The following is a 12591-nucleotide window of genomic DNA, read 5'->3' as shown; positions in this document are numbered from 1 at the left end:
ATTTCCCAAAATACAATCAAAATTTTTTAATTTTCCCGATTAGGCACAAAGTCATTTCGTACCTTGTTCTCAAGGAACTATAAATTGCTGATGGATAAATTCATGTTTTGAGAAAAGCCCATTTTATGCCTTAATAAAGTATGTATATGTTACTGTCTATGTGAATAGTCGGGTAATATTAATACCAACCTGTAAATATTAATAATAATCAAATAAGCCGGTTAAAGGGAATAATTTAAGCTAATTTATCACATTAACCGGTTATTATTAATAATAACCATTGAAGTTAGCTCAATGTCATTCTATTCCGCTTTTATTTATCATTTTGGCCAAAATAATCGATTATTATTAATATTGACCGGTTTAAGCGTTTAATCACATTGACCAATTTTCATTGGTTCAGGTTCATTTTTTCAAGTTTTAGATGTTTGGTAATTGTTTAAAAAAGTAATCCTTCAATTAAAGTAGTCTTTTTCAGTTAAACTACATCTAAATTTTAATTATACTTATCTTTTCATTAATGATTAATTATTGTTAAAGAATATAATATTTTTATAAAAGTTAAAAAAATAAAATAAAATAAAAATAAAATTTTTTACAACCAAATACTTCGCTCTGATTCTCAACATAAAGATACAACATTATCACTTTAACCGTAACATATATAATAATTTGTTGTAGAATGTTGAAAAACTTTGCGTCTTGTTCAAGCTTCTTTTTTTTCTAGTTTTAGATGTTTGGTAATTGTTTAAACAGAAAAAAGTCCTTCAATTAAAGTAGTCTTTTTCAATTAAACTACATCTAAATTTTAATTCTACTTATCCTTTCATTAATGAGTAATTATTGTTAAAGAACATAATATTTTTATAAAAGTAAAAAAAAAAAAATGAAAAATAAAACTTTTTACAACCAAATACTTCCCTCTGATTCTCAACATAAAGGGGATTCTGCAAAAATATACGTCAATATTTTTGCTATGACCTTCAACGAGTCTAGTCACAAAATATCCGAAAGTACCATCAAAACGTCGCAAAGTTGAGCAAGGACACTTAACTTCATGAGGTCTTCCTCTATTAGGTACATTGTCATTTGGTACCTTGTTATCAGGAGCTACAAATTGCTAATGGACAAAACGTAAGAGCGCCCACCCCGAACTTATCTATTATCATGCTTGGCGAAGAATTCTGATTCCCATACTTCCTTCTAACCATCTACTTTTATAGCATTTATGCTTTACTTAGAACCAAATGGCATAGCCAGATATTCTTTGTGCGTCATTGTCATACGTTATTACGGTATTCTCAAAATTGAATTTTTTTCTTTCCATCGGAAGAATGCCTACCTTAATGATTGCTGAAGGTTTTATATTTGAATATGTAAAATACTTTTTTTAAAAAAAAGTGAAATTTAATAATGGAAATTTCTAGTGCATTTTGATGTATTATGATGATGAACATGTATGATCTTTTGAGAACAGCATAAAATTGAAATATTCGTGGAAAAAATTTGGTTGTTCTATTTAAAGAGAGTTAGACTTATTGTAACATTTGTGTATTAAGTAATTATCGTGTATCAGAAAAATTGTCGTGTTTCTTTGAAAATAAATAAGTCCCGCAGTGGACTGATCGTTAAGACACGGTTCCCAGCAGATCACCGAAGTCAAGCATCACTGGTTACAGACAGTGTGCGGGTGGGTGACAACTTGGATCAGTCTGCGCAGGGACCGAGGGTGTACGGGGATGTACGAGGGTGTACTGTTCTACCGTAAAGTGCTCGACTTCCCGTGCTACGAAGCGGGGGTGCCATCCCCTCCTGCAGAGGATCAAAATTGTGATGGCATGTCTTCGGATCATCTTCAAGGATGTTTCCAAGACCGTCGCCAATAGCCCATTGTGCAGCTCTAGCGCGACGTAAGTGAACTATTACTAATTAATTGAAAATAAATAAGATTCTTCAAAAATAAAAATCAGATATCGAGATACAATTATTAAAATAAGGCAATTTGTATTGCAATAAAAAGTCAATAATAAATGTAACACCAACCAAATAATAATTTAGTTACCGTAACATTTGTGTATTTAGTGTTGCGATCATAGTATTATTATTATAAATGTACTACATATTGCTATATTATTATGCTATTTAATTTAGAATTAAATTGCATGGCAAATAGTCTTTGCTCGTCATTCTTGTGCGTATTATGGTATTCTGAAATTGTATATTTTTTTGCTTCAAGAGCATGCGGATGTTAATGATTGTTGAATGTTTCATGCTGGAAGATGTAAATTGATCTGGAGAAAATAATAATTGTGAAGCTTTAAAAATGGAAATGTTTACCAAAAAATTTATACGTTCTGACGCACGATGATGTTGTATAGTATACGAAAATCTGTGATCTCTAGAAAAGTACATAAAATTAAAGTATTCGTGGAAAAAAATTAGGTAGATTGGTAGAAAAATTGTTAGAAAAAAATTGGGTAGAAAAATTGGGTAAGAGGGTGTTAGACATGCGTACAAAAAAGTAAGATTTTTTTAAATAAAATTCTGATGGAGATGTTATTTATTATTACGGCATAATTAGTGCAACATTTGTTGTCTTATTATTTCATTAATGGTATGCTAACAACACTCATAAAGTGTACGGAATTGCTTTTCTACAGATTATTTAACTATGTGCAAATTAACTAGGGTGATCCGGTAAATATCCGGTTATTTAACTATGTGCAAATTAACTAGGGTGATCCGGTAAAGTCCCGAAAGATTTTTTATTTCTCAAATTATTTTGGTAATCTGCACATTACCTAATAGGCTCGTTAAGTGAACATAAGATCTTTGCTGGAACAATGACAAAGTTTCTGCACAGTTCGCAAAATAAAAAACTGAACCACCCTCAATAACTTTTGATCTGAAGGTCGGATCTTTACGATCGAAGACTGAATCTTAATGGTTCGAGAAGGTGACCTTAAATATGTTAATTAATTAGAGCAGACGACATTTTAAGTTACGAAATCAGACACACAAACGTACTTCCTCTAAATAAACATATCTTTGTTCTAGGAATTCAGATTTTTGTCCCCCCCCCCCAAAAAAAAATATAGGGAGTTGCCGCAATGAGAAATGTGGTCCTAATATTTCAGGAGAGCGATCCAAGGTTTGGAACCCATAATGTTAAGTTTATTTTGTGCGTATTTCCCCATATATCGAGAAAGTTTTAAGCAAATTGAAAAGTTTTTGTACACAGCTATAAAATTCATTTATCCAAAGATAATTCCTTGCAAAAAATAAATTTTAGTAAATATTTGTTATTTTATTTAATAATAGCGGAAAAAAGTTTGAATCGCAAGTTATAAATTTTTTTGCATCATTTTAAAGTATCTAATTGTACAGGGAAAAATTCGAAATGTGAGAAAAATTGGTTGAATAGTTCCTGAGAAATCCAGTCTTAAATGTATGACTTTTTTAAAATTCGATTTCTTAGGAACTATTAACCAATTTCGCTCCAATTTTGTCTTTTGCCATGCAAAATTTGATACTTTAAAATGATGTAAAAAATTGTATATATTACTGTTCAAAATTTTTTCGACTTTTATTAAATAAAATAATAAAAAATAATAAATTTTACATAAAAGTTATTTTTTGGATAGAATTATCTTTGGAAGAACGAATTTAATAATTGTGTGCAGGCATTTTTCAACTCGCTTAAAAAATTCTCGATATATAGCGAAATGCACAAAAAGTAAGATTAACATTATGGGTTCAAAACTTTGGACAGCTTTTCTGACCAAACTACTAGTACCATATTTCCCAGATTGCGTCTACCCACTATATATGGGTCATTCTCACGAAACATGACAATTCGGACCAAGAAATTTCTTCAAATTTAAAGTCTTCAAAATAATCTAAAATTTTTTTTTGTATACTTCTTTAGCTACACTTATTAATATCTTATAGACAGCAGTGTAGTTTATTGACATTTGCTCGAGAAAAAAAAATAAAATAAAAATTCACCAAATCTTGAATGCCAGGAAAATGACATAATACCTTAGAAGTTTAAAAAACAGTCATTTTAAGTTAATAGTAACTCAACTTAAGTCTTTATGTTAGATGGACCATAAATTGCTTAAATTAATTCTTTTTATCGACTGTAGAAAGAAACAAAAAAATTTTTGTTGCTGATATGTACAGAATAAAATTGTGTATAATAATCAATCATTAAATAAATAAATAACTTTGATTACATCCAAGCATATTACAATCATACATAAACTTGGTATTATTTTAATATTTACTTTCCCTCTTTCCAGTATTAGCAGTTAAAAAGAATTTCTGGTAACACTTCAATGTCCTGGCATTCATAAGCCAGGAAAATGACAGCCAGGAGTATGACAAATTCGCCATTTTATAGCATATAACTTTACTTTAATTTAATATTTTGGCCGAAGACGTTTATATTCTGCAGAAAACAACAGTATTTCTTAAAATAACTCAGATAAATCTATGTAGTTTTTGTTATTAATGATTTCAAGAAGCCAAGAAAATGACAGCATAAAAACCTACTCACTTCGAAAATTTTTTTGAAATAGATTTTGAGCCAGAAAATTGGTTCTTTATTCATGCAACAAGACATGTTCAGATAGGAGGGTATCTAATCAATCTATTAACATAAGATATTGATTCCTGGCGCTATATATTTTGGTTATAAATCACTAAATAAAAGTAGCCGGGAAAATGACAGATTTTCATGGGACAAACAAATTATTGACAGAAAAAATTATTTTATACGAAGTTTTAGGAAACAATACCCTCTGCGTATATTGTAGAAATGCTTACATAGGATAAGATAAAAAAAATAGATTTTGAAAAATGTATGCGAAGTTTTGAAGCTAGTTATTATTGGAAATATTGTTTGGGGCATGCCAGGAAAATGACATTTTGGTATTCAATTAAATTTTTTAAGTATACAAAACAGTCAATGCTAGTGCAAAGTCATTTTAAAATGCTAACAGCAATGCTATTTATTAATTTTTTATAAAAAAAAAGTTCTTTTAGTATTATAGTATTAGATCTTGGAGCAAGGGACAGTGAATTGTCATGTTTCGTGAGAATCACCCATATATGTATAATTTTTTTGGGGGGGGGGGATCTGAATCCGTTGAAAAAAAGGTATGTATATTCAAAGAAAGTATGTTTGCCCCTGATTTCGTTCCTTAAAATATTGTCTGCAATAAATAATTAGCGTATTTGATTAAGATTGAATCCTAGAACGTGAAGATCTGATAAATAGATCATAAGTTATTCAAGTTGTTCCGTGTTTTTATTTTTTTAATTTTATTTTTTTGCACTATATGTCATTGTAATATGATTTTTTTCTCTACATTTTAGCACCTTAAAATTTTTTCCTTTTGCTTGTAAGGTTGAAATAATTTTCAAAGCAAAAACAAATTGTTACATTTTCTGAAATTTTCATCTTAAATGCTTTTCTTCTTAAATGCTTTGAACTGATATATAGAAATTGAAAACTTTCAGAATATTAAAGAATTATTCTTAAAAACGAAAATGTATTTACGAAAATTTCAATTTTATCTAAGCAACAATTTAGATAGAAGTTTATTTTAAAAAGTCGCATTAAAAATCATGCATAGTTTATAAGACTTCTTATATTTTCTAGTAAAAAGGTTAAAATTTGTACAGAAACTCAAATCTTCTTTATTTGAATGCTATTTTGTTTTTCTGCTTGGCAATTTTCTAACTAGCTTAGCAGAACTATTTTCTTTTCCAAATCTGTTCTTAAATGGCAGTAAGAGTGAAAAAAAAACCTTTCCAAAAATGAAGTACTCTATAAAATAAAATGATTTACGCTTTCATAACTTCTTTGGTCATAATGTTGCCATTTATCAACGCTAATATATATGCAAGAGTGGCATATTGTCTCGGTGACACTACATATATTTCTAAATTGTTTTTTTATTCTTTTGATGCAAACGATATTCTTCCAAAACAAGGCAAAAATGACTCATTTTTCAATCATAATTCCTCGCGGGAGTGACTTTTAAAAATATATTCTCGCAAAATAATATCCCACGCCTGATATATGACCAAAACCAATGTCTAGACAAAATAGAACTTGACCAAAAAGCAGAATATTTCTCTTCAAAAGCATTGCACTTGTCAGAGAATCTTCGAACCACTCTCCACCCCCCTCTATCGTCTTTTACGAACTTCCAACCAAGTTCAGAGGGGGATTTCTAAGCACCCCTTTTCCCACACTCCCCCTATTGCTCAAAGACTTGTCTTAATCGTCTCGTTTGCTTCTCAATGTTTGGGCAGGAGCTCACGCATGCGCTTTAACCTCTTTCTTTGGCGCCACGATCGGACTAAAGGAGACAGAGTTTATTAAGTTTACCATTTTCTATTAGTTATTGTCTGCTTGGCTAGTTTTGATTCAAGGGAGAACTTTTTTTTCTCCAGACGGGATGTTTTTCCCGCAACACTCGTTATAAGTAAAGAACTCATATAGAGCATGTCAAACATCACTTCAGATTTAGTGAAATTTCGCGAATTTTTAAAATTTCTTGTGTTGTTTTCAAAAATAACAATCATCATCAAATTTTTCAGTTTTTGATATTTTGAAGAGAAAAAAAATAAGGCCACTTAATAAAATTTTGATTAAAAAGCAAAGCAGGACATAAATAACTTATTGCTTTCTTTCAAGAATCTAAAATATTAAGTTAGATATTGAAATGGGTTTTCTTTAAATTAATATTTTTATTCATTCGCCTGGCCATAATCCATACCACTTTGTCTTGGATCTGTGTTTGAATCTAAAACATCCATTATATATATATATATATATATATATATATATATATATATATATATATATATATATATATATATATATATATATATATATATATATATATATATATATATATATATATATATATATATATATATATATATATATATATATATATATATATATATATATGTATATATGTTAGGTTGTAAAAAAGTTCTGCAATGACCTTGCAGCATCCCTTGCTGAAAGATCTAGTTTTTAGCAATAACGAATCAGAACCCGAAGTTCAGTTTTATCCAAAGTCATTTAGGGTTTAAACTAAGAGGACCAAAAAAGAGCAAAAAATGAAAACTCATAAAAGTTGAAAATTTCTCAAGTGTTGCAGAACTTTTTTAACAACCAAATATATATATTGGTTATCTCGCTCCTTAACAGATGGGAGCACTTCACAACCTAAACTCGTTCAACGATTCCCATTGATGCGACAAACAAAATCCATGAGTTATAATCAGCGTCAAATTGTTTGATGTCTATTCTATAGACTTTTATCGTACCTTGCATGACCGAAAAAATCTGCTTCGTATGAAGATTTTCTGTGTGCTTTTCTGACAAAAAAATTATGTCAACGTGTTTTTTCTGTGGTATGCAAAAATTCCTCAGTAACTATATATTGTTTGTCTACGATAAGAACTCCCCCCCAACCAAATCTGAGGCCGTCTGCTGCTATGGAAACAAGAATAGCGCGTTTCAGGTAGGGTAGCTTCTCTTCCCTCTAGGGCTAATATAATAGACCGAATAAAAAGATTTCCTTTCTCGCGCCGATCAGAGCCAAAACCTGTCTGAAAGTGACCCCACACTCCTACTTGAAATAGTTATACCTCGTTACCATAGTCACCACCACGGATCCAGGCGAATGGCTAAGGGAGTTCTTATTTTAGAGAAACTATATTCTCTGTAATATTACAGGATTATTTTCAGTATATTGCTTTGGTTTTTGATAGCTCTTTAATGGAAGTAAAAGAGCTATTATATTTAACACTCTCTTCTAAAAAGACTGACAGCTCTTGACTAATTATTAAATGGAACTAAAAGTATTTTGTAATAGGATTAATCAGTTGTGTCACTCAGTGACCTTGCGCACGTGGAAATAGTCTGAATTTAGTTTTAACTATATTCAAGAGATGATTGTGACATTGGCAGAATTCTCCATGCATTGAATTTCAGCAATAATTTAAAATATGTCCGACAGTCATTAAATCACGCCAAACGCCGGATTATTATAATAAAATTATTTCTTACTCTGTCATAAGATAAAATAGAAAACTCATCCCAATGCACCGTCACGTGCTGTACTGCTTCCTCACGCACCTCTCGAACCATAACTTGAGTACCGTGTATATACTATAGCTCGAAAAAGGCAAGCTCCGTCACCAATAACTGGTGTGCCAGTATGCAGTACCATAGTATCGTTTATGTTTAAAATTTCTGCAGCCATTTGAAACGGGATCAAAAATATATTTAAATAACTATTTCGTAACCAAGTTTTTTATTTCTATAAAATGATAAAATTATTCTAAATAAATATTTAAAGCACGGAGAAAAGAAATTCCGGTGAAATCCCCTTACTATAAGGTAATGACAATTCTGGTATGACAATACCATAATTCTGGTTAATAAGACCAAAATATACAGTATTTAAATCATTCCTTTGACAATTATTAACGTTCATTATATGTTAACCGTTTACCAAAAATTCAGGTTTTTAAAATTATAGTTCCTATTACCACACTATTAGTAAAAAATGCAAAACTGAAAAGTAATACCTGCTCTAAACTATCATGGTAAAATTACTGAATTCTACCACATTTATCGAATTTTATCACCTATTATAAAACTATATTTTATTGTTAATTAAGAAAAATCATTACCAAATTGTTTCTGTAAAAATTACCAAGCTTTTTAAAATTACCATAAAACCGGAAACATGGTAAATTTTACCATATTCTGGTAATTTTGATAATTCCCCCCCCCTCTTGGCTTATAACTTATTAGACTCCGGTTGCTGAGTGGCAGGGTTTCGCGGTCTCATGCCACAGGGTCTGGGTTCGATCCTTGGGACGTGCAAGGTTGACTCTGTCTTTTATCTCTTTAGTGGGTCAATAAAATGAGTACCAAGCGTACTTGGATTAAACACTGGGGTTTCCATGTTTGGTTGACAACCCAACAGGAACATCTGCGCTTGCAACCCAGGGCCCAAGGTCAAGAAAACTGAGATGAGCACAGTAGGCCGTGGCCCTCTATGGGCTGTCGCACTACTGAGTATAGTTCAGTATAACTTTTTATTTAACAGTGTTTAAATTATTGCTTAAGGCAGCCGAACGAAATGAATCTAAGTAAATACTATGAACAAAGTAAGATAGTTTGGCTTGGAAAATGCAAATTACGGACAAAGAAACATCACCAAAATTTTTAGCTTCCTTTAAAAATATTACTGATGTATGATCAAAGAAAAATAACAGTTTCTTTCGTCAGTAAATTAATTGATTTTTTTTCTTCATATCACGTATATTAAATTTTAGCAGGTGATTTTTATTTTATAAATAATATCTTGTTAGGAAAACAATCAGTGTTGGAAGTGCCGAACAAGTGTATGCCGGAAAATGGCCTACTCATCCATATCGGGCTATTAACCTGATTAATTTGGATTGCGTTAATTATGCATGGCGATTATTAAAAATGCAAGTCCTTCCTTTAAAATAAAATAAAAAAACACATGAACTTGTTGCATCATGAAATTTTTCTGTAGCATAAATCTTTTTGTATGCTTGCTTCTTCACATTAAGGTCATACTTTTGTAAGATATACAGTTTCATGTATCACTTTTGTTTTTGTATTTAACGCTCCCTAGAGAACGAATGCTGTTATGTTTCCTCCTGCAATGATTAACGAGTAAAACGTAATTCGTGAAATGTGTATTTTGAAGCCGAGATTTTATAATAGTTTTCTATAGTTGTTAAATGTAATGTTGCTGTAGTTGTAGTTCATTTATGTCGCACTGTAGCTGCACAATGGGCTATTGGCGACGGCCTGGGAAACATCCCTGAGGATGATCCGAAGACATGCCATCACAATTTTGATCCTCTGCAGAGGGGATGGCACCCCCACTTCGGTAGTCCAACGACCTGCACGCGAAGTCGAGCACTTTACGGTAGCACAGTTTAACGAGGACCAATACCGCACATCCTTGGTTTCTACGCAGACTGATCCAAGTGGGTCACCCACCCGCACACTGACCGCAGCCAGTGATGCTTGACTTCGGTGATCTGCTGGGAACCGTGTCTTAACGTGTTAAATGTAATTAAAATTCAGCATGAAATCATAGTTATAATTATCATTTATACATAAACAAACCTTAAGTAATTAATACTTAATATTATAAGCACTTCATTTGTTACATTAATTATAAATTGGATAAAAGTCAGCATGTTTTCAGCACTCAAAAATAAGTACCCATTCTCAAAACTCTTGAGACGTGGGTGATGAAAATAAAATATAATTGAAAAAAATAAAATAAAGTTTACAACAAAAAAAAAGAAAAATTAAATAAAAGTGGAAATCAAAACTAGAAAAACCACTGTAGCCATGAAGCAAATTAGAGCAGGCTGTATTTCCAAGCGACATTAAGTACTAATGTGAAGCTCTTGCCGTTAACCAGGTAATTACAATTCAGTTGAATGAAAAAATATCCATGAGCATTATTTAAAAATTTGAGCACTCTAAACATGTCAACTTTTTCCATCTTTACACAATTTATAAAGCAAATGAGGTATTTACACATTTAAGTAAGTTTTTTGCTTTAATTTCTAGACATAATTTAACTTTTAAGTAATTAAATTTATAATTATACACTAGGACATTTCAATTAACCGAAACTATTCATATTAATGTTCAAAGAACATTTACAAAGTTTAACTTTATTATATTTCAAGAAACTTTATAAGTGTTTAATCATGAAAATTTTCGCACTTATAACTGAAGTTAGATCTTTCAATGGTTTGAGGATATCAGCAATAAAAAGTCATTTTGAACAACTTATGTTGGAAAATATAGCAATAAACTTGTAATTTATTTTGATAATTTTAGTTATTGCATGCAACAATTGCATCAAAATTCGTAAGCCTGGCTTAAATATTTATGAAGATACGGACATTTTTATAAAAAAAAATTTTTGTCTTTAATTTTTTTTGCTATTACTTTTAAAATAATCAGTAAAATTTTAAAAAATTTTGGAGCAAATTTTAATTAGTTATGAAACTATTTTTTTAAAAAAATTGCGCAAGATATGAACATTTAAAGTAGTTCTTTCGTACTGCGCATGAGCGGGAAACATTTAAAATATTTTTTTTATAATTTGTAATGAATCGTATTTACCGTATTACATTTAAAATTAATCGTATTACATTGAAAATATTTTTTTTATAATTTGTAATGAATCGTATTTACCAATTAATGGAAAAGTCCGATTTGAATATCTTGAAAATTTAAATAGTATCTAGAAATTTTCTGAGTAGTTTTCGAATTTTTTTTAAAAAAAGAAAGCTGATAAGTGGTTTTACACAAATTTAATTATGAATTATTAAAAAAAGATTTATTAGAAATGATACAGACATTATGGGGGATGATACTCCATAAAAGTATGAATCTCTCTTTATACTATTCCATTTTGCAACATGTAATGTATTATCATTTGTTGCTTAATTTTTTCTCGTGATGCAAAATGAAATTAATTAAATGAATTGCTTTTATAAGAATGTCTGCCTTTCCATAAATATTAAACTAAGTTCACCAAATTGTACACAACTATTGCATACAATAACCAAAGTAATCGATACAAGATACAAATTTTACAGTTAAATTTTCGGAAATAGGGTGTTTAAAATGGTGTAGGGTGTTAAATTTCGTAAGTAATTTGCTGACGGTCTCTCAAACCTCTGAGAGCTGTAAACTTTATTGATAAGTATGAGAAATCGCATGATCCAAACACCTCATAAGTTACATAGCAATCATCTAGATATTTTTGAGACATTTAAAAAAAATGTCAAATACTCAATGCGTCTCCTCGATTATTATAAGGGTAATATACTTTAAATTGTATAATAAAAATTAATAAATAATACATTTACTGGTTATTAACATTCAGTAAGCATGTTTTGTAAAAAAAAATGTTGAACAAGAAAATGTATTTTAATTTAAAAAAAAAACATCTTTAGCTTTTTAAAAATTTTAGTTCATACTTTGTCTTTTTACGAGAGAAAGGTCTAAATTAATCTCAACCAGCAAAATTAAACGGCTTAATTTAATTATACGTTGAAGTAGCCCTGAACTAAAAACTTGCAAATTGCTTTGTCTTCTAATTATATTCAGTCTGTTTTATTTTTAAAGTTACTCATTTTCGAAAATTAATATTTGTGCTTAAACCTTGGCGTAAAAATTACCGTAATTTTCCTTCCAACACTTTCTGAGTAATTTTAATTGAATATAAAATGCTCACATTCATACTTAAGTATTAGTACCTAACATATTAATTGCTTTTCAAAAATTAATTATTTGCTTTCGTAAGAGATTATGAGATATTAGGTTATTTGCTAATTACTGCTTAAATAAAAATATTTATGGTATAAAGCTGTTACGAGGATTTTAAACGTTCAAAATAGAGTTTGTTATGTCATAAATCGTAATTTTTCTTAAAAAAATATATAACTTTCACTAGGGAAATTCACCAATATTCC

Source organism: Parasteatoda tepidariorum, chromosome 10 (genome assembly GCF_982258835.1).
Source record: "Parasteatoda tepidariorum strain Cologne lab strain chromosome 10, Ptep-v5.0, whole genome shotgun sequence".
Taxonomy (NCBI): domain Eukaryota; kingdom Metazoa; phylum Arthropoda; class Arachnida; order Araneae; family Theridiidae; genus Parasteatoda; species Parasteatoda tepidariorum.
Note: the sequence above shows the minus strand (reverse complement) of the source record.